The 21,973-nt window shown below is 35.8% G+C and overlaps 1 protein-coding gene across 4 annotated transcripts in view; it reads left to right on the top strand.

Moving 5' to 3' along the window:
* Nucleotides 1–21,973, top strand: part of DIAPH2 (diaphanous-related formin 2) — a 940,316-nt gene that overhangs the window by 153,549 nt on the left and 764,794 nt on the right. The window lies entirely within an intron of this gene.

Here is a 21,973-nt window from a genome sequence, read left to right as displayed (position 1 = left end):
TTTACCACCTCCCCTTCCCCCCGGTACTGTCCTTGAGATACTGAGTTCTGTGAGAGCTGGATGTTTAAACCTGTGTGTGTAGCATTCTCCCTGCTTCACTCGTTCTCCCTGTGACGTGCAAGCTCCTGGTTCGCCTTCCACCATGATTATAAACTTCCAAAGGCCTCCCAGAAGTAGATGCCAGAGCTTTGCTTCCTGTACAGCCCGCAGAACTGTGAGCCAATTAAACATCTTTTCTTATAAATTACCCAGTTTCAGCTATTTCTTTATAGCAATGCAAGACTGACCTAATACATGGACATATGTGAAATTTGAGTTAGTAAGACATGACTGTGGAAGGGAAAGCTCTTCTAAGTTAGTAAAAAGTCTGAATTATAGCACCTTTTCTTAAAAGTAGAGTGGTTGGGAGTAGGCCAGCATCATTGCTAGCATGGGACTATTGTAGGAAAATCCGGGTTCTTGTCACATGACCAGGAAAGGTTAGGCTCACAGACACTTGGAAGGGCGAGACAAATGGAATTTATTGGGCGAAAAAGGAAAAAGAAAAAAACTTTGGCTGGGTGTGGTGGCTTACACCTGTAATCCCAGCACTTTGGGAGGCCGAGGCGGGTGGATCACGAGGTCAGGAAATCGAGACCATCCTGGCTAACACGGTGAAACCCTGTCTCTGCTAAAAATACAAAAAATTAGCCGGGCGTGGTGGTGGGCGCCTGTAGTCCCAGCTACTCGGGAGACTGAGGCAGGAGAATGGCGTGAACCTGGGAGGTGGAGCTTGCAGTGAGCCGAGATCGCGCCACTGCACTCCAGTCTGGGAGACACAGCGAGACTCCGTCTCAAAAAAAAAAACAACAAAAAACAACTTTAAGCAGAGCAAGAAGGAAACCTGTTAACTACTCCCGCCCCACCACATAGGAATTCAGGAGGCCCAGCTCTTCCCCTCTGCAAAAGGCAGGAACTTCCTTGGCTCAACCCTGCTCTCCCAGTATGTATGCTGGTCAAAGATTATCTGCGGACCCTCCCCCTTATCTGCCTCCTGCATCTATCAGGACCTTAGGAAATCTGTTTTACTGAAAGTATGAAAGCTTTTAGTAATCAGCATGTCAATTATTTGTCCATAAGAAGGGGCTTCACAAGTACTTGAGGGCATTTGAGAAGGAGTAGAAAACTAGCATAAATTGAGTATTATAATTTATAAAATCCTCACCCTATGTGGTAGGTTACCAGAGATTTGTAAATAGAGACTCTAAGAGGTTAAATCATTTGCTTAAATTACAAAGTAAATAAGTGGCAGAATAGCATCCAAATATACATTTTTCTGACTTCCCCAATGCACATACTCTTTCAGATATGCTAAAATTTAATTTCAATATTTTCTCTGTAATATTTGTTACTCCATTAATTTCATTAACAAACATATTTCATAAGTAGTACAAAGATGAATTTCAAAGTAGCTCTAGCAATAGGCACCAAAAATCCACATTCATAATTCTTCACTATACATGCTAAATGAAAACATATTTTAACCATTAAAACACCATCTATCAATTTTTTCTTTTTAGTTATGCATAAGCTTTACATAGGTAAAGTGGCTTATTTTTGCATTAAACAAACATGCTTAAAAGCAAAATTTAAAGGTAATAGTCACTGTTGTACCTTTGAAGTGAAATTAGTATTCTTTGCTAAGTCATTAGTTTACTTTTCCTTTATTTTTAGATGAAGTTTTTAATTCAGCTTCAGCCAAAAGGAGATAATATAAAAATAAATTCCATTTAAAAAGTGGAAATAGTACAATTTTCATTGATTTATACACAGATTCTGGGATCTAAATGCTTAATTGTTTTTATCAGTCCAATTTCCAAACCCATCATAGTATATGGTGATACTTCCATTTCATATATTTTTTGTGGATAACAGTAAACCTGAATGAGTCTAGAAAATTTATATTGACACACAGAATTTTCAGGGATATTTAGCGTATTGCAGATGCTATTTCGCATCAATACACTAAACTTTTCTGAACCCCCATCATTCGTTGGAAACACTGAACACCCCATTCATTACACAAGCTAGAACTCTTAAGAACTAGAAAGCTTTAACATTCTCCTTATAATTCAGTTATGGTTATGAAATATGAAAAATAATATTTTAAGATTTATTTTAAAACACTTTGGTGAGGAAAATACATTTCTTCTTAGCCTATCATTAATCTGGCTTTACATATGGGCTGGTCCCACTTATCCTGGAGGCAGTTAATCATTAAACATTTTTAGTGGCAAAAACCTCTCCTTATAAAAAGATTTTGTCTTCCTGTCATAAATTTCTCATTTTTCTTCCTGGATTTTTAAGCTAGAAAATGCTGTAAATATTTTAAGGTTGCACTGCAATTTTTCTGCCATATTGAAATGATAGCTTTCTAACATCATTTTTCCTTCTTTATAAGTGGCATATTGTTTACTAGTTCATGACGTATGTCTTCAGAGATACTTAGGTACTCAACTCTATGCAAATATACACTGATTACCTTTGCCATAGACACTAGATGACTACTTGATTAAAATAACATTAAGACAACTAGACAAAACCAAGACTAACTGCTAGTGAAAAGAAGCAGCTATCAGTTAATTGAAGAACATCTGTATCTTTATTTCCCTTTAAGTATTTAGAAAGTCTTATTGACGAGGTACCGTTTCCATGTTCACAAGACAGGGATCTGTTAACCTTTTCATGAATGAGACAATTCATAACTTTTCCTTGTTTCTGTCTCTGTTAATCCTAACACACAGTTACTTTATGCAGGGAAGCAGGAAACTGCATTTACAATTATTATTTGGGGTTAATTTCAATTATTGGCATTCTTGACAAAGATATGAATATAGCAAGAATATTTTTGTATTTTACATTTAATCTTTGCAATTTAATCTTTTTAATCATTTGATATAAAGCATAAATGAAAGCAAAAACACCATTTGTAGTTGAGTATGAAAAGTCTCAGCAGTGGTAGGAAGAAAAACATGATTTATATAAAGCAATACATTTTTTTTTTGAGACCGGTCTCGCTCTGTTACACAGGCTGGAAGTGAAGTGGCGTGATCTTGGCTCACTGCAACCTCTGACTCCTGGGTTCAAGCGATTCACCTGCCTCAACCTCCTGAGTAGCTGGGATTACAGGCACATGCCCCCATGTCTGATAAATTTTTGTAATTTTTTTTCTTTTTTAGCACAGACGGGGTTTTACCATATTGGTTAGGCTGGTCTCGAACTCCTGACCTCAGGTGGTCTACCCCTCTCGGTCTCCCAACCAAAGTGTTGGGATTACAGGCATGAGCGGCTGCACCCGGCCAAGCAATACATTTCTTTGTGTCTCTGCATTAGCGTTATACTTTTATATATATATATATAGAGAGAGAGAGAGAGGGAGTTTTGCTCTTGTTGCCCAGGCTGGAGTGCAGTGGTGCGATCTTGGCTCACTGCAACCTCCGCCTCCCGGGTTCACGCAATTCTCCTGCCTCAGCCTCCGGAGTAACTGGGATTACAGGCATGCACCACTACACCTGGCTAATTTTGTATTTTTAGTAGAGACGAGGTTTCACCATGTTAGCCAGGCTGGTCTCCAACTCCAGACCTCAGGAGATCAGCCCCCGCCCTTGGCCTCCCAAAGTGCTGGGATTACAGGCGTAAGCCACTGCTCCTGGCCTAGTATTACACTTTAAATACTTTTATTTGAATGTCTGTAATTATGAAACCTGCAATATTAAGCATAAACTTTCAACTAAAGCAAATGTATAAATATATCCAGTTCTATTCATATTCACTTAGTCCACTTTCTCATTTCACACATTTAACAAAGCAAGCAACGATAAAATATGCATATCTTGAGTATTATAATTTGCATTTGAAACTGCAGAGTCTTCTGGCTGAATGAATCAATAATACAAATATCTTTCTAATTAGATATTTAGTGTTTTTTAGTTGAATTTTGTAAAATCTAAAGTTTTATGTAAAAGATAGCTTGTTTGTTTGTTTGTTTTTTAAATCTTACAGATCTTTTGGTCCTGTGTTTCAAAGTACATTGTGAATTTTGACTGAAATCACAATTGCCTTTGGTATACCAAAATTCAGTTCTGCATAGTACCTGTTTTCGTGTTACAGTCATTGTAACTGCTGGAATATTCAGGTCTAGTAGAATCAGTAAGTATGTAAGCCTTTCTTGATAGAGGATTTCTTGGCTTGGATACATCCCTTATATGTACATTGCCCCTTATTGCCTTATTGTCATTCTAATTACTACCACTCCTTTGTCCCCATTCCCACCCCATGACCTTCGTTCTTTGTTGCTATCTTTGTGAGTAGAAAGACAAACTATAAGGAAAACTTGTATGTGAGTTGTGTGGGGGTGAGCGAGTTACAGTTATTTCTAATATCTAAAGAGTTGTGTAGAAGAATTAGATTTGCTTCATGAAGGCACAAAAGGAATAAGTAGAACCAAGGAATAAGTTGCTGTGATAAAGGCATGAAGTAGTTGATAACCCAAGATGCCTTGATTTGGACCTACTGCCTTAAGAGATACTGAGTGGAATGTGAAGGCAGTGACATGCAATGGAAGGAATCTGTGAGCTTGGAACCAGGCAGACCTGTATTTCAATTCTGGGTCTACTTGTTAAATAATAGCTGTGTGGCCATGAGCAAGTCACTAAGTGACAGAACCTTGGTTTCTTTATTTCTAAACTGGGAGATGATGCTTACCTTGCAGGTTGTTGTAAAAAGTGAGACATGATGTGAGTAAAGCCCCTTGGCACAGTGCCTGTCATGTAATAGGTCTCTCTGTTATTATTGTCTTATTCATTTTTTGAGTGATCAAAGGTCACTCTTAAAAAAGACAAAAACTCTTACTTTAGGTTTAGTGGTTCATGTGCAAGTTTGTTATATAGGTAAATTGCATGTTGAGGGATCTGGTATACAGATTATTTTGCCACCCAGGTAATAAGCAGAGTACCTGATAGGTAGTTTTTTGATCCTCACCCTCCTCCTACCTGCCACCCTCAAGTAGGCCCCCTTGTCTGTTGTTCCCTTCCTTGTGTCAAAGGCCACTCTTTAGAAATGATGTTGAAAGATTGTACAAGGTAGTAAACTAAGATAATTTGTATTATCCCATTTACCTTGTTGATATGATTCTATATTACTTTTAAAGATATATGGTTGACAGGTAATGAGCATTATCCCCTTCTCTCGTTATTGGTATACTAACTAGGTTAGTAATTCATTTTTATTTTTATCTTTAAAAAGTATTTTTTCTTTTTAGAGACAAGGTGTTGCTCTGTCGCCCAGGTCAGAGTGCAGGGTTGCAATCATAGCCCACTACAGCCTCTACCTCCTGGGCTTGAGGGATCCTGCCGTCTCAGCCTCCTGAATAGCTGGGAGGATAGGTGTGCAACACCACAACCAGGCAAAAAAAAATTTTTTTGTAGAGTTGGGGTCTCGCTTTGTTGCCCAGGCTGATCTTGCACTCCTGGCTTCAAGCAATCCTCCTGCCATGGCCTCCCAAAGTGCTGGGATTATAGGCATGAGCTATTGTGCCTGGCCAAGGTTAGTAATTCATGGAGAGAAAATAGGATTGATACTTTGCTTTCCAGACTTTCACAGGCTTTTTAAGTGAAAATGCAAGTTGACATATGGGAATTTTTAAATTATGATTTTATTATTGATTGCTATGACAACCAGTACTCTTTTGTTTGTTTCTTCCCTTACTAATTTAAGCTATTTGACCTGGAACTATATAGTTCATGTAGATCTTGTGAGCATTTTCCAAGTCATTATTTCCACAATGCCTATTAATATGTGTCTTCTGTAGCAATCAGTGGCACTTTTTTTTTGTTGAATAAATGGATGCAGGGGTTGAGCTGTTCATAATTTGATGCATTTTCAGGCTGTTGTAAGAGAATTGACCATTTGCTCAAAATCAGTGAACATTAAGCTATTAAAGTAATTTTCATGTCTGCATTGCTGATAATTTTTTTGGGAAAAAGTATGAAATTGAGGAGGATCATGATAAAATGCATTTACCTTTATTCTGCCTTTTTGAAGAGAATCTTAAAGGGCACAAGCCTCTTGACAGAGATATTCTTAAGTGATAAATGATAATGACAAGAGTGGTGATGTTTTTTTCCATCACAGTTTTGGGGATCAAGGTGAGTCAGAGAGAATGATATTCTAAACCTAAGTTTCTTCATTAAATGCCAACAAAACTGTCATTTGCTGATTTTTGGCCATCAGAAATATTATCTAGATCATATTATCTATTTATGACTATAACTTTGAGATAATGGGTTTCTGATTTTAAGTAATGTACTTCTCAGCCCTTTTGTTTTTTTCATATAGCTTTGATTCTTTGAAGCTGGTATGTGAAGCACAAGCTTTATGTATGTATGTATGTATCTATTTATTTATTTAGAGACAGAGTCTCGCTCTGTTGCCCAGGCTGGAGTGCAATGGTGCGATCTGGGCTCACTGCAACCTCTGCCTCCCAGGTTCAAGCAATTCTCCTGTCTCAGCCTCCTGAGTAGCTGGGATTACAGGCGTGTGCCACCACACCTGGATAACTTTTGTATTTTTAGTAGAGACGGGGTTTCACCACGTTGGCCAGGCTGGTCTTGAACTCCTAATCTCATGTGATCCACCTGGCTTGGCTCCCCAAAGTGCTGGGATTACAGGCGTGGGGCACCGTCCCTGGCCGAGCATTATCTTCAAAGTGTGCTCAACTGGAGGTGCATCTTTCCCCTAGGATGCCCATTATTTGTGTAGGGCCAATACTTAATGATTGTTTTTTCATGATTGCTATTAAAGATATTTTTGTTACCCACCCTAATGCTTCAAAGAATCAGCAAGCATTTGGAAACGTATAAAATGACTCCTGTCATTTGTCAGGAGTAGGATATACTGATAAGATCCTTTCTCATGAAAGATGAAGTTGCCAGAAATTTGGAATACTTTTGGACTGACAAAAATTACATGATAAAATACTATAAAAACTATTTGTTAATAAATAATGAACCAATACTACTTCTGTTCACTCAGAGCAAACATAATACAGTGGTTCAGAAGAATATAGTAACCTTCATGTTGCTTAATAGTTGAGTAAACTTTTAATGCTTCTGAAAATGCAGAACAGTTCCTTAAGAAAATATGGTAGGATAATCAAAAGACTTTTTTTTTTTTAAATTTGACACCAAAGGGACTCATATGTGACATCTTTTCATTTTTTCCACTTTCCTTCTTCTAGTAAAAAGCCTAGAAATAATTATTCCTAGAGACCGTGTGATATTTCCACCTTTGGTATCTAGCCTGCAATTATTTCAACAAAGTCCTCTTGGTACAGTAAATAGTAAACCCCACTGGACCAAATCCTTACAATATAGTATTGGCTGCCAGAATATAACACACGTGGTATGTTTACATTAAATTGATCTCATATCTTAAAAAGCATTTATCTTTATATTTAGTATAGATACAATCTAGAGATAGATTAACTGGCTAGATGATAATGATAATAATAATAGCTAATATTTATTGAGCACTTACTATGTGCCAAACATTGTTTTAAGTGTCTTATGTGTCTTAATTCACTTGTTATAACATCCCAAATGAAGTATGTAGTGTTTTTATTCCACTTTATAGAGACCTAAACTGAGGCACAGGGATTTAAGTAACTTTCCCAAGATTACACAGCTAGTTAAGTGGATCTAATCCAGGTAATTTGACTCAAGGGTCCATTCTCATAACCATTATGTGATACTGCTTCATAGCCATTATGTGAGACTTTAAGTGATGCTACAGTGCTTTCTGCTTTTTCATTACTTGACTATTTCCCGTTCACAGCCCTTTGTTCACAGGGAAAACATAAGAAGGGAAAAACTAGAAGCTCCTTGACTTTCACCTGTTTATTCCAGATTTTTATCCCATGGTGTCTCCCACTGTCTAAACTGAGATCAATAAGAACTATTATTATGCCATATGTTTCTATTCATAGCCATTACTTCATTCTCTGAGGCATACAACACATGAAATTATTGTCAAACAGACTGATTTTATACACTTACAAATGCTCGTTTATATAGCCATTGAAATATGAACTTCAGTAAAGAGAATAATGTTTGGTTTGCATGATGTCTGAATTCTAAGATTTGGCAATGGAGTAAAGATTTTGCCCAGATCTTATCTTTTTCCCCCCATTCTACAGTGAGGTACAATGATAATTGTTATCATAATGATGACCCTGGGAGAGCATTAGCATCTTTTGTTCCCTAGAATGTACTTCTGGAAGCAGGAATGTGGATGGTTATGTTTAAGTTTATGTTTGGCCGGGCGCGGTGGCTCAAGCCTGTAATCCCAGCACTTTGGGAGGCCGAGACGGGCGGATCACGAGGTCAGGAGTTCGAGATCATCCTGGCTAACACGGTGAAACCCTGTCTCTACTAAAAAATACAAAAAGCTAGCCGGGCGAGGTGGCTGGCGCCTGTAGTCCCAGCTACTCGGGAGGCTGAGGCAGGAGAATGGTGTGAACCTGGGAGGCGGAACTTGCAGTGAGCTGAGATCTGGCCACTGCACTCCAGCCCGGGCGACAGAGCGAGACTCCGTCTCAAAAAAAAAAAAAAAAAAAAAAAAAAAAAAGTTTATGTTTGATTTTGTTTTGTTTTTGAGACAGGGTCTTGCCCTGTCACCCAGGCTGGAGTACAGTGGTACCCTCTGGGCACACTGCAACCTCTGCCTCCCGGATTTAAGCAGTCCTCACACCTCAGCTTCTGGAGTAGCTGGGACTACAGGTGCATGCCACCATGCCAGGCTAATTTTTTGTATTTTTGGTAGAGACGGGGTTTCGTCACGTTGCCCAGAGTGGTCTTGAACTCCTGAGCTCAAGTGAGTTGCTGGCCTTGGCCTCCCAAAGTGCTGGGATTACAGGCACGAGCCATCTTGCCTGGCCGGTTGCTTATGTTTTAGATGTACAGTTGTCCTTAGGTATCTGTGGGGAATTGGTTCCAGAACCGCCCCCCCCTCAAATCCCTTATATAACATGGCATAGTATTTGCATATTACCTGTGCACATCTTCTTGTATACTTTGAATTATTTCTAGATTACTTATGATACCAAATACAATGTAAGTGCTATGTGAAGAGCAGCTATACTGTATTGTCTAGGGAATAATGACAAGGAAAAGAGTCTGTATATGCTCGGTACAGACAATCATCCATTTTTTAAAAATATTTTTAATCTGCAGCTGGCTGAATCCATGGATGAGGAACCCACAGCCACAGAGGGCTGACTGTATTTTCACTGATACAAGTTTAAACAATAATAGCAATAACTAAAAAAGATAGTTTAGTCCCAAAAGTTTAAAGTGAAAATTAAATTAACTACAACATACTGTAATTCATGACAAACAGTTGTTCCTTTTAATCAATATTTGGATTTTGAAAGAGAAGTAATTGTATATATATTGTAAGAATTCCACTGTAGATGAGTCACAGAGCAGATTGATGATCATATTTTTTTGCTATGATAGTAAAAACTTTTTTATTCAGATTTGTATTTAGTACAAAATGACTTCAAAATGTATATTACCTCTCTGGAAAAGCTCTTATGTTAGACTGTCAGCTATCTAGTCCATTTTATATTTTAAACCTGAAAAATGTTTACAATGTTAATTTATTTCAATTAAAATTGAACAGGTTGAAATAAAATGGACATCAGATTTCTCTTTTGATTCACTCCAATTCAGAAAAACAACTTTTGAAATCTTACAATGCGGTAGGCACTGAACGTTTCAAAGACTATTAGGAAATGGTTCCTGTGCTTTCAAGCTTTTTCAAGTGGCCAGTTGGTCACATTTATCAAATGTAATAAAACTATGTTTTTAGACCTGTTCTTTAATATATTCATGTAAACTTTACAGAATTATGTTGAACACAATCCTTTTTGTAGGTGTTCACAGTTTCTATGAGGTTTTACTTGACTGGTTTTCATGTTGTCTTCATAATATTATTTTAATGAATATTTATTTCTACCCAACTCCTTACTATTACAGCTGGACGGAGCTGTGCTACAAAGAGAGCACTCTGTTGAGAGAAACTTGGAAAGTTGAGTTAACATGTTGGCCTGGGTTGCTAATCCCATAGAACAGGAAGTCTTAGGGCTAAAGAGAGGGAGGAGGTTGGGTGGAAGGGGTCTAGTCTGAAGTCTCCAAAGCTTAGAGCTCTGACACCCTACAGTTTTCTTTTGCCCTTCCAATGTGACTCTTTTGACATTCTTAAAATAAATGAGAAAAAATTTCTGATATAGCTTGTAAATTCTGCTATTTGATCCTTTAGTAAATTGACCGTTTGGCAAATAGGCTTTTCTGCGACTATATCAAGAGTTCCTGCTGTCAAAGAGATTCCTTAGCAAATGGAAGAGATGAATAATACCTTTACTAGGTTACAGGTAAAAAGGTGCCCTTAATTAAGTCTGATTTTCAAAGTAACCCATTGAAGAGTACAGGGATTATTATCCCTGATTAATATCTGTATTTAATACTGGAAGATTCAGAGAGGCTAAGTGAGTTGCCCTCAGTTAAAAGATAATGAAAATGGAGGAATCAAGTTTTGACTCAGGCATTCTGGCTATAAGACCAGTAAGTGTATTTCTATTATACCATTCTGAAGATACTCACTTTGTATAAATAATTTCATTTTTCACATTTTAAGGGCTAGAGAGATGGGGACAGGAGATGAAGGAGTACTGAAGTTTGCTCACCTGATGGCATGTTTATGTATACTTTTCTTATGCTTAGGAAATCAATTTCACAATAAATTATTTTAAGAAATTTTAAGCCTGTTGTTTCAGACATGAATTAACTACATACTATTAGTTTAGAAATTATTATTAGAGCAGTTGTTATTTTTGTGTATGACAGCACTAGAAAATAATGAAGTTCAATATTTTGATTTTTGTAACTCACAGCACTATTCTGGGTCTCCTTTTCAAGTTTTCAAACTTAGTAGGACCACAGAATTTCTTATTTTAGACTGCTAATTATCTTAAGACAAAAAGGGATCATCCTAGGTTCTGTTGGTTCTCACATTACAGAGAAATTCCCATTTTCCATTAATGTATTCAAATACATTCGCTTCGAAGATACCTATACTATACTGCTAAAGAGATTACCCTCTATGTCTATGTCTCTATTTTAGGACTTCAGCTTTCAGAAACAGCTGTAAAACTTTCTTAAGCGTTATGAATATAATATTTCTCAACTCATCTTAAAACACTTACTATTTACTATTTCTCTTATTAGGTATGGCTTCTGAAATGGTTTAATTGCACTTCAAAACTGTAGCATTTTATTGATTTTATTTTTTGAAAGCTGCTTTATGTTCTGTAGTGTTTAATGGAGGATAAGTTACTAGTCACATATGATACTGTGCATATACTAGATTTAAATGTTTAGTGCTTACTCTTGACAATTACGTAAAGAAGATCTATATACTAGTTCTGGATTTATTTTTGAAATTGAAAGTTGTACTTTTAAAATTATTATGAGTAGCTTCAGTTTGTATCACAGTATACCAGCACCAATACATTACGGGTGTCATCTTACGTGATGTATGAAAATTTGAGGCACTAGAGTATGGTAAAATTCTCTTTACCCCTATGTTCTTATTCATTTAAATCCAAATCTAAGTCTTTCTACTGGTACTAAATATTTTACATCACAACAGAAAATTTTAATAACATTATACAAAAATATATAGAGAAACTAACAAAATTACAAATGACCTCATTCATCTTTTAAGCAGTTAAAGACAGTGGAATAAAGTGTGCAAAATAATGACATGCAAGATGAAGACCACCTAACCTTATTTTCCTTTCCTAGCCTAGCTTGTTCTATTATGGGTTTTATATAAACATACTTTGAAATGAAATCCATTAGTTGAAAAACAAAAATAAAATTCTTAACCAAGTGGCAAGCATATACAATAGTCACGCCTTATCCACAGGGAATACGTTTGAAGACCCTCCAGTATATGTCTGAAACCACGGATAGTACCTAACCCTTTATGTTCTCTCTCTCTCTCTCTCTCTCTTTCTCTCTCTCTCTCTCTCTCTCTGTGTGTGTGTGTGTGTGTGTGTATAACCAAAATTCTCTCTCTCTTTTATATATATATATATCCATTTGATAACCAAGACAGCTACCAAATGACTAATGGACAAGTAGCGTATACAGTGTGGATACATTGGACAAAGAGAGGATTTGTATGCTAGGTAAAAGAGTGTGGGACAGTGCAAGATTTTGTCATGCTACTCTGAATGGTGCACAATTTAAAACACATGAGTTTTTTATTTCTGCAATTTTCCATTTAATATTTTTGGACCATGGTTGATTGCAGGCAACTAAAACTGTAGAAGGGTAAACAAAACTATGGATAAGTAGGTGGCTACTGTAACATAGTCTTTGGTTTCTAGGTATATCTCAGATGTATCTGAAATAAACATTGAGATACTGAATGAATATTTTCTAGCAGCCATCTTTTCTTTAAATCTAAGCATCCTTCTTAACTCTAAAATTATGAATCTAATTTGTGTTACATTTTGTATTGCTAATTTATTAGTTTTTTATTTTATATTTTATGTTCAGTCCATCTTTCCGTTGCTTGGAATGTTTTTCTGAGGTAATTAGAAATTTGTATCTTCTCCTTAGATTTTTTTCTGAAGTCTTGTTACAGTGTGATGGTTTTTCTTCATTTAATTAATTAGAGAAACTACAGTATAACTAAATTCATGATTGAACATATTTTATACAAATTACAATTGAGAGCTGAGGGACTATCATCAGCGTTAAAAACTCAAACATTCCTAACCTTACTGTAACGCCCTTTAAATTAGGATTGGGTTTATTTAGCGTATAAGAGCAAGGGCTATGCAGTTTTCTGATTTCTAAATAAATACAATACATACTAAAAAAAAGTTTTGTTGCATATTCACTTATTTATATATATTATTACAATTTTATTGAATTTTGTACAAACAGACACAGCAATAAATAACTATGGCTTAGTCTATATCCTCATGAAGATGAGGAGATAGATATAAAACCAATATTCATTTTAATCATCCTAAGTGCTTAAAGAAAATATCCAGGAGATTAGAGGGAACTAGTTTGGGAGGACAGGAAAGACTTCCCTGAGGAAGTGATATTTAAGCTGAATCTTTAAAGATGAATAAAGATTAGATAAGCAAAGAGAATAGGAAAATATTTTTAATATGGACAAATTAGAGCTTAATATTTTAAAAATATATAAAAAATCTGAGATTGGATATTCCGAGCCAACAATTCAAGTTATTTAAACATTGTGAACTTTATAACAGCATGGAAATAACAATATGTGGCAGTTTGAGAACCTTGCTGAAAAATAACCTTTTTATTTTAAATGAAGCTGTGTGTCATACATTGGTTCAAACTGTCTATAAATGGAATATTGAGAAGGAATATGGCAGCCAGCAAATGTCAATTGCTACTTTGATTAAGAATAGAATGTTGAAAAACAAATACCTAACAAAAACTAATTAATTAAAGTGTGTGTGTGTGGAGTGGAGGGAGGAATAGCTCAAAACATGAAAGATGTTTAGAAGGAGCAGCTATGATATCTAATTCTACATGCCATTTAATAAGCAGACTGGCCATGACTGGGTACCTTATCGGTTGAGCCCAACAACTCATTATTCAACTGTTTACTAGATAATTTTTATCCAACAGCAAATTTCAATGTGCCTATTCTAGGTAACTCTATGCTGGGGCCCTCTGGGTGATAAAAGGTGTTTTATTAGCTGCTTCCAGACACCCCAGTTCTCACAAGGTTAAATAAGTCGTATGCCCGCTAAATGAGTTAGCAGGAGATTTAAAAATAGAATTCAAGGTTTTTTGTTTTTTTTTTTTCTTGTGCTTTCTTATGGTGGTTACACTATCTTTAAAGTTTGTGTTGGTTTTTCAGTGGCACAGGTTTAGATTAGTTGCATTTGTATACTTCCAAAGAGTTGAATATTTATTTGTCCTAATACATATATTAAAAAAAAAACTTATTCAGAGGTAGAGAAGGGTAAACACAAGAAGCTTCCTGATCATTCAAAACTGCCTGTACCTACTCATTTGCTCTTTCAGCAAGTGTTTATTGAGTATCTGTGGTATGTGGTGTAGAAGTCTTGGGTGGGCGTGGTGGCTCACGCCTATAATCCCAGCACTTGGGGAGGCCAAGGTAGGCGGATCACTTGAGGTCAGGAGTTGAAAACCAGCCTGGCCAACATGGTGAAACCCTGTTGCTACTAAAAATATAAAAAAATTAGCTGGATGTGGTGGCTGGTATCTGTAATCCCAGCTACTCGGGAGGCTGAGGCAAGAGAATCACTTGAACCCAAGAGTCGGAGGTTACAGTGAGCCGAGATCTATCCACTGCACTCCAGGCTGGGAGACAGAGTGAGACTGCATCTTTTTTTTTTTTTTAAAAAAAGTGGTTTTTGTACTTGAGGAGTTTTTGATATTACTAATGAAATGAAAGGTCTGCATATTCTCACAAGACATGAAGCTGAAAACGTAAAAATTCAGGGTTGTTTTTTTTTTAAATTAGGGAGATATGGAAATACCTGCTATAGTATTTAACTGTGTTCTATGTGAATATAATGTGAATACTCACTGAATGTATATGCTGTATCGCTGGTTGAAACTTCTGCAAGTTTATTTTCACCATTTGAAGATGTATATTATTTCCATTTTTACAGGAAAGGGAGTAAATACACTCAGGACTAATAGTTGCTTATTTACAAAAATGTTCAGAAATTACAAGTCATTACTTTAATAAAAAGTTTATCATAGTAGTGAGTGTTTCAAAATATTATTTCTAGAGATATTGTTTATTTTCAGAGAAACAATCTGTTGAAATGTAGATTTCTAAATTATTTTCTGCATTTGATATCAAGTGTCCATAGAAAAACGCAGTATCCTTTAGGAGTACCAAGCTAACTAATAAGTGTGTTTCACATACATTTTGAAAATTATGTTGCTTTTATTATAAGTTGGAATTTTCTTTCCTTTGGAATAACAAGAGTTTTCTTTGAAAAGGCTGTTACATGAAAGAGAAAAAAACACTGACCCAGGAGTAGCCCAAACACCTGGATTCTGATGCTTTCAGCGATATAGCTGCATGAATTTCAACAGCACAGTCACCTAGCATGAATCTTGTTTTCTTGGTGGTTATCTGCCCTGCATATCACACATGGTTGTTACGAGGATCAAATGGCATAATATATGTGCAAATGCTTATAAGTTATAACTTGTCGTATAACGTAAGGTACACCTATTTTATGAAAGCTAAGCTGTATGTATTATCCAGTAGAGGAAGTCAACCATTTCCATATTATAAAATCCAGATCTAAATTTCTCCTCCTCTTAAAATAATTTATTCTTATATCAAAGCAAATGTTTGGAGTAAAGTATATGTGTGTGAGAATTCTTTTTTATTGATAGGACAATGATAAAATATTTGAGGAATACATGGATATTTAATAATATATTACATATATTGACAAAACTCATTTGATTCCCTTGAAGTACACGTTTTTAATTTTGTATTCCAGGGTACTAGGTAAAATCATTCATGGTGGTCATTGGTTGTTTATGCTAGATATTGGACTATTTCAGCCTTGATGTCTACTGTGAGCACTGATGTAGTGGCCAGTGGTGACAATAGAGTAAATTGACATCCATGAGTCAGAATTTTAGAACTTGTCTGAACCTTCCATGTGGCATGGCCATAGATGAAATGAAAGCTCAAACAGATGTGGTGAAATGGCATTTTATCTGGCCTCTTGACAATATCCAAGGAGTCTGCTCCAGTCATGAGAATGCAGCTACATGTTCTTCCGGGCAGACGTTTGTGGCAGAATTGTGATTCCAGGAGATCAGTCTGGTTTGGAGCAAAAATTCTTGCCAAGCTTTGGGATTCACCATGCAGGATGCTATATTCAATTCCTAGAGGGAAAGGTTAGCATAATGCCAAGTTAGCTAGTGTTCGAGTCAAGTTCCTGGCCCAGCAAGGGATGTTTACCCTAAGTACATGGGACTCAAGACTTAGGACAGGAAAGATAAATCTAGATATGACTTACAGTCAATACTGTGGATCCTAAATATTTTGAGTTCCCTTGTCATAACTGAGCCTGCAGACAGTAGTTGTCATTGCCTGGAAGCAGCCACTTATGAGGCTGGAGGAACATACTAAGAAACATGCAGCTGAAATGTGACAGATATGTCCACTTCTCTCTGCTTCTTTTAACTGATGTGGGAATTTGATTGATACAACCAAGAAAAACTTGTTATTTTTGATACCTCTAAAGATAATCCCTGTATTAGAAATTAAAAAGCCTGGAGTCACATGTATTTGTGTCTCATGTTCCAATTGAAGGTTTGAATTTTGAAAGAGTCTAGGAGGAAGATAAAGAAGTCAGTGGTTGACTATGTACCTAAATTTATTAAAATTTTAAATTAAATATTTAGTGAAGTGATGTGTTATCAATACCATTTCCTTATAACAATAATAACCAGTTTGAGAACTTGATGAAAACGGTCACATGCATAATAGTAAAAAAGTATAAACTCATTTTAATAAGCTTAATAGAAGCATATATAACCCACATAAATCTACAGCACTTTGAGAGCTATAGAAAGAGACTAGAATAAATATGAAGACAGTACAATTCTAGATGGATAAAGGCCATAAATACATAAAATTTCTCTTTTAAATTTATACATTTAACATAATTATAAATAAAAACAGGAATTTTAGTTGACTATTGAATTTAGCAAGATTATTATACAGATGGAAGAGGAAACTGGCAAGAATGTAAAATGCCATTTTGAGAACCATGGGCAATATTTTGGTGATGGGGGACTAATCCTATAATAAGATAAAGCATTCACATTTTTAAAAAAGAGAGATATAATAGCACACACATTCATGTAAATAAGTGGGAATAAAAAGAAAGTTCAATAATAGATTATATTTTTGGATATGTATATTATAAATATAAACTGTGTTTTCTGTAAGGATAGAAAATAATGGGGAGAAAATACACATTCCACTACCATTCATTAAATAATCTGCCTGTAAATCTGGGTAAAAATTGGTCCATAACTCATATTGTATACCAAAATCATACACAGATTAAAAGTAAACATTGAAGTGAAAATGTTGTAAGCTTTGAATTAATTGAAGTTACAAAAGGACAGATTTACAAGTTTGAATAAATAAAAGCTAAACTGTATAGAATGCTGTAAAATATAAAGCACTCAGAAAAATACCTGCAAGTTTATTACACAAGGGATTAATATTGTTAGTATCTGTGCACTGCAGAGAGTGTGATGGAAACGTGTAGGTTTGGATAGATAAATGTGCAAAAAAATAGACAATACACGTAAGTGGAAGTAAAATTAGCAAAATGGGAAAAACTTTTACATACCAATTGAGAAATGCAAAATTTGAAAATGAGGTATCATTTTCCATCTTTTCAATTGGAAATCTAAAAATGACGTTGCCTAATACCATGAAATTTGTACATCACTGTATTATGCTGGTAGCATTAAATCTGTTTAAAAAGAATTTGACAGAATATACCAATCTTTGTATCTATTGACCGCTGTGATTTAGTGACAATTTATCCTAAGGAAATTATCCAAAAGAAGAAAAAAGTGTTTATTTGCAGGATTGTTTATACTAATGGAAAATTGGGGTGGGCAGAAACCTTAATTCCAAGAGGGCAATGCTTAATTATGAGCAATACACTCAGGAGTATTATCAGGTAGGCACTAGAATGACTTAGATATGCTGTGTAGAAAATGAAAACATTCTTCTGATACAGTGGTTAAAAGAAATTACACATGTCATATGATGTATGCTTTCAGTTACGTACAATGTAATTATGTAATCATATGTTAGATGACAATGTGAAAACTAAGCTTCTAGTCTGGTGGGATTTTTAATGACTTATTAAAAATTCTCCCCGGACTTGATGGGGTAAAAGGAAAATGAGAATGGCAGAGATTTTTAAGGTTTTAATGTTATGAATGCTAAAGTATTCTGCTAAGTAAAAATGATAATAATTTTTATTGATCATGTTCTAGGGACCAGGAACCCCTTTAAGTATTCTGCATTTATTCTTTCATTCTGAAATGCTTGAAAGCTGAAAAGGAGGTTTAGGCAGGATATACTTGTCTCCATATGATAGAAGGGCTGTGATAGGATGGGACAATTTGAATAGTCCTTTTTCATTCCATTGGAGGTTAAAAAAAAATCTATTATCAGTAATGTAAAAATTATAAGGAAACAGATCTTAATGCTAACAAAACGAAACAGCAGCATACATGTCCCTTTCTTTGCTTTCTCCTCCTCAGGAAATTGACATTGCCATACTTTCAGATGTCTAAACTAGAAACTTGTGTTTCATACTTGATTCCTTCCACTTCCTCATTCTCTACTTCCAATCTGTGACCACATTCTATCTATTCTAACTGCTGAAATATTTCTGAAGCTCATCTGCTCCTTCCCATTACCCCTGTCACCTTTCCAGTTTAGGCCACCATCCTCTTCACCTTGATTACAATAGCACTCTCCTAACTGGTCTCTTTCCTTCCATCCTTACCCCGTTTCTTCTATTTGCTACACAAATCTAAACATGTCACTCACCAGCTTACAAAAATCCTCAGTGATTTCACTTTGCTAGATTAAGTCCAAACCCTTTAATGGGGCTTTCAAGGTCTTCACGACTTATATTTACTTCACCAGCATCTGCTCCCCAGCAAATAAATTCATTCTCCCTTTCCTGCTCCTTGCCCCTTTCCCCACCCCATCTCTCTCAGTCACACACATGCAAATGTACACACAAATATACATACACCCCTACAGCCATACTGAACTTCTTCCATTTCTATGAGTCTCTTTTATTCTCTCTCGTCACTGAATCTTCCAAGGTGCTATGCCCTCCACCTGCAGCACTCTCCATTACTTGTCCAACCTCGCCTGAGCTTTCTCTTATGATCTCTAGTTCTTGTTTATCATTCAGTTTTCATATTAGACATTCCTTCTCCTATGAAGGCTTTTTAGACATCTGGGTTGCATCCTCCTATGTGCTACCCTAATACCCCATTCCATACCCTTTATACTTACGTTACTGAAAAGTAAGGGCCACCTGAGTAGCATTGTACCTTTGGTTTACTACCATATCTGTAGAGTTAGCAGAGTGTCTGGCCCATAGTAGATACGTGGTAAGTATTCATTGAATGAATTTGTATGGTTTGGGCCTGTGTTGTCAACTCCTTAAGATTTAGATTTTTAACTTCAAATTTGAGCACTGTCTTCTTGGTCAGTATATTATTAACAACAAGCACAATGCCAAACACGGTACATTTTCAGTAATGATTGGGAATGAATAAGTAACTCAGTAAGTGAACGAATGATCATTGTAATGGTGACACCTCACTGAGGTTAATGAGCATTCCCCCTTTCTTTAAGTTCCTTGAAGGGAACTTCATTTATCTCTGTTTTACCTAGCATAGTGTCTTATGTGTAGTAGACACTCGTTGGATAATTACCTTGAATTCCCAAGACTGAGCACTATGTACAGAGTTCCAGCTAGTGCTAGTGTAAATTAGGTGATCTTGACCATATCTGGAATTCGAACTTTAGCTGGATTTCTCTGTAAATTTATGTATGTGTGCCTGTATGCGTGGTCATGTCAACATATATTTTTTAAAGAAGTAGACTGGTTTTGTATTCATGTATACAGTGACCATTAAAACAATGCCATCACACTACAACCAGTCAGAGTTCTCTTCTTATTGTTGGTTGCTCATTTGTTTTACTGTGGTTGTTTTTGCCTTGGACTTTCAAAGAATCATGGACTGTAAACTTTTAAGGCAAGGTTTAAGTCTTGTCATAATCATTCACTGTGTAGTCAACAAGAAGGTGTTAGGACTTGAGAAATAAATTACCTGAAGGAAATATATATGAGAAACCCTTTATGGGGAAATTTTTTTGTCTTTTCTGCTTGAGTGTAGAACTTCAGCTGTTGTGTAATACATATTCTTTCACCTCCACTTCCCTTTGTAAATGTGCTTTACTCATAAATGTCTGTCTATAAAGATGTGTCCTGGGTCTTCTTTAACAAGTAGGAGGTAGTACATACTTGAATAACCATCCTCTGAGTGATTGAAGTTGAAAAGGTACAAATCTTTCTTGGTTGAAGTAGGAGAGGCCATACCTGCTTTGTTATGAGTGCTTTCTTTGTGTTCTCATTATTCCTTTTTTTTTTTTTTTTGCTTCTACATTTTTTTCCTGTACTATTTTGTACAGCTCCTTTCTTATTATTTTTTTCTTTCACCTCTCAACTCTTTTATTATCACTCTTTTTTTCATTTATTGAAACCATATATCCATGTTTTTTGAGTAAATTTGACCATAATAATTGGTACAGCTTTCTTTTTAAAATAATATTTAATGTATTTCAATTATAAAAGTGACAATCTTTAATTTAGAAAATCTGAAAACAAAGGAAATTTTAAAGAGGAGAGTATGTATCTAAAATCCTGTTACTTAGGTATAATTATCATTAACATTGCCATAAATTACTATTTAGATGACAGAGACATTTTAACCTAATTGAAATCATTCTGTACCTAGAGTTTTATATCTCATTTTAAATAATATTGAGTCAAAGATATATTTTTACATCATTAAAATACTTTAATAGGCCAGGCACAGTGGCTCATGCCTGTAATCTCAGCACTTTTGGAGGCCAAGGAGGGCAGACCACTTGAGCCCAGGAGTTCGAGATCATCCTGGGCAACATGGGGAAAGCCTGTCTCTACTGAAAATACAAAAAATTAGCCGAGCATGGTAGCATGCACCTATAATTTTACCTATTCAGGATGGGGAGGTGGGAGGATCGCTTCACCCCGGGAGGTCAGTGCTGCAGTGATATGTGATCATGCCATTGCACTCCAGCCTGGGAGACAGAGTGAGACCCTGTCTCAAAACAATTTTTAATGGCTGCATAATATTCCATTTTAAATAGCTAATCAAAGTTTAACTCTTTATTTCCCTATATTTGCACTGTTCAATGTATTTACAAGTTTCTCTGTTATAAAAATGATGTCATGAATAACTTAGAACATGAAGTTCTAGCTACAGTTCAGATTGTTTCCTGTGAAAGATTCCTAGACGTAGCATTATTAGGTCAAAAATAAGTCATACTTTTTGAGGCACTTAGTTTTTTTTTTTTTTTTTCCCCACATGACTTTCCAGAAATGTTATGCCAAATCTGCCCATTGCTATCAGCATTGTAAAAGAATATCCATCTTACCACATGGGTAGGGCTTTTTAGTTTCTTTAACAGTATTGTACTATTTTTAACAGAATATTAACAGAATACTGTTAAAAATGGATAAAAAATGGATAACTATGTGTATGGTTATCAAATTAATTAAACAAAGAATATTATTTGGCATACATATTTGAATCTTGTTCTGAAGGCAGTGGGTACGTGATGTGTTTTCTTACACTTGGAATCTCTTGTGTGTGTGTGCTGGGTTATTATTCTCTGAAATTGCATTACTGTGTTAAATCCCCAAACTAAAGCAGTGAATTTTTTTGTAAGTTCTGTATCTTTGTGGCCTTGACGACTGAGCCAGTCCTTTGGAGAATAAGCAATCCTGGACTGCATTTTAGGACAGTGAGAACTGCCGAAGTCATGAGAGAGAAAGACGAATGGATAGGACACTGAACTAGAAATCAGATGCCCTAGGCTTTATTCCCACATCCATTTGTCATTGTGTATCATGGCCAAATTTGATTAAAGAACTTTCCCAATCTGTAAAACGGGGATAATATGTCTCACCTTACAGGGA

Source organism: Colobus angolensis, unplaced genomic scaffold (genome assembly GCF_000951035.1).
Source record: "Colobus angolensis palliatus isolate OR3802 unplaced genomic scaffold, Cang.pa_1.0 Scaffold161, whole genome shotgun sequence".
NCBI lineage: Eukaryota > Metazoa > Chordata > Mammalia > Primates > Cercopithecidae > Colobus > Colobus angolensis.
The sequence above is the reverse complement of the archived record's forward strand: the minus strand, read 5'-3'. Positions and strand labels throughout refer to the sequence as shown.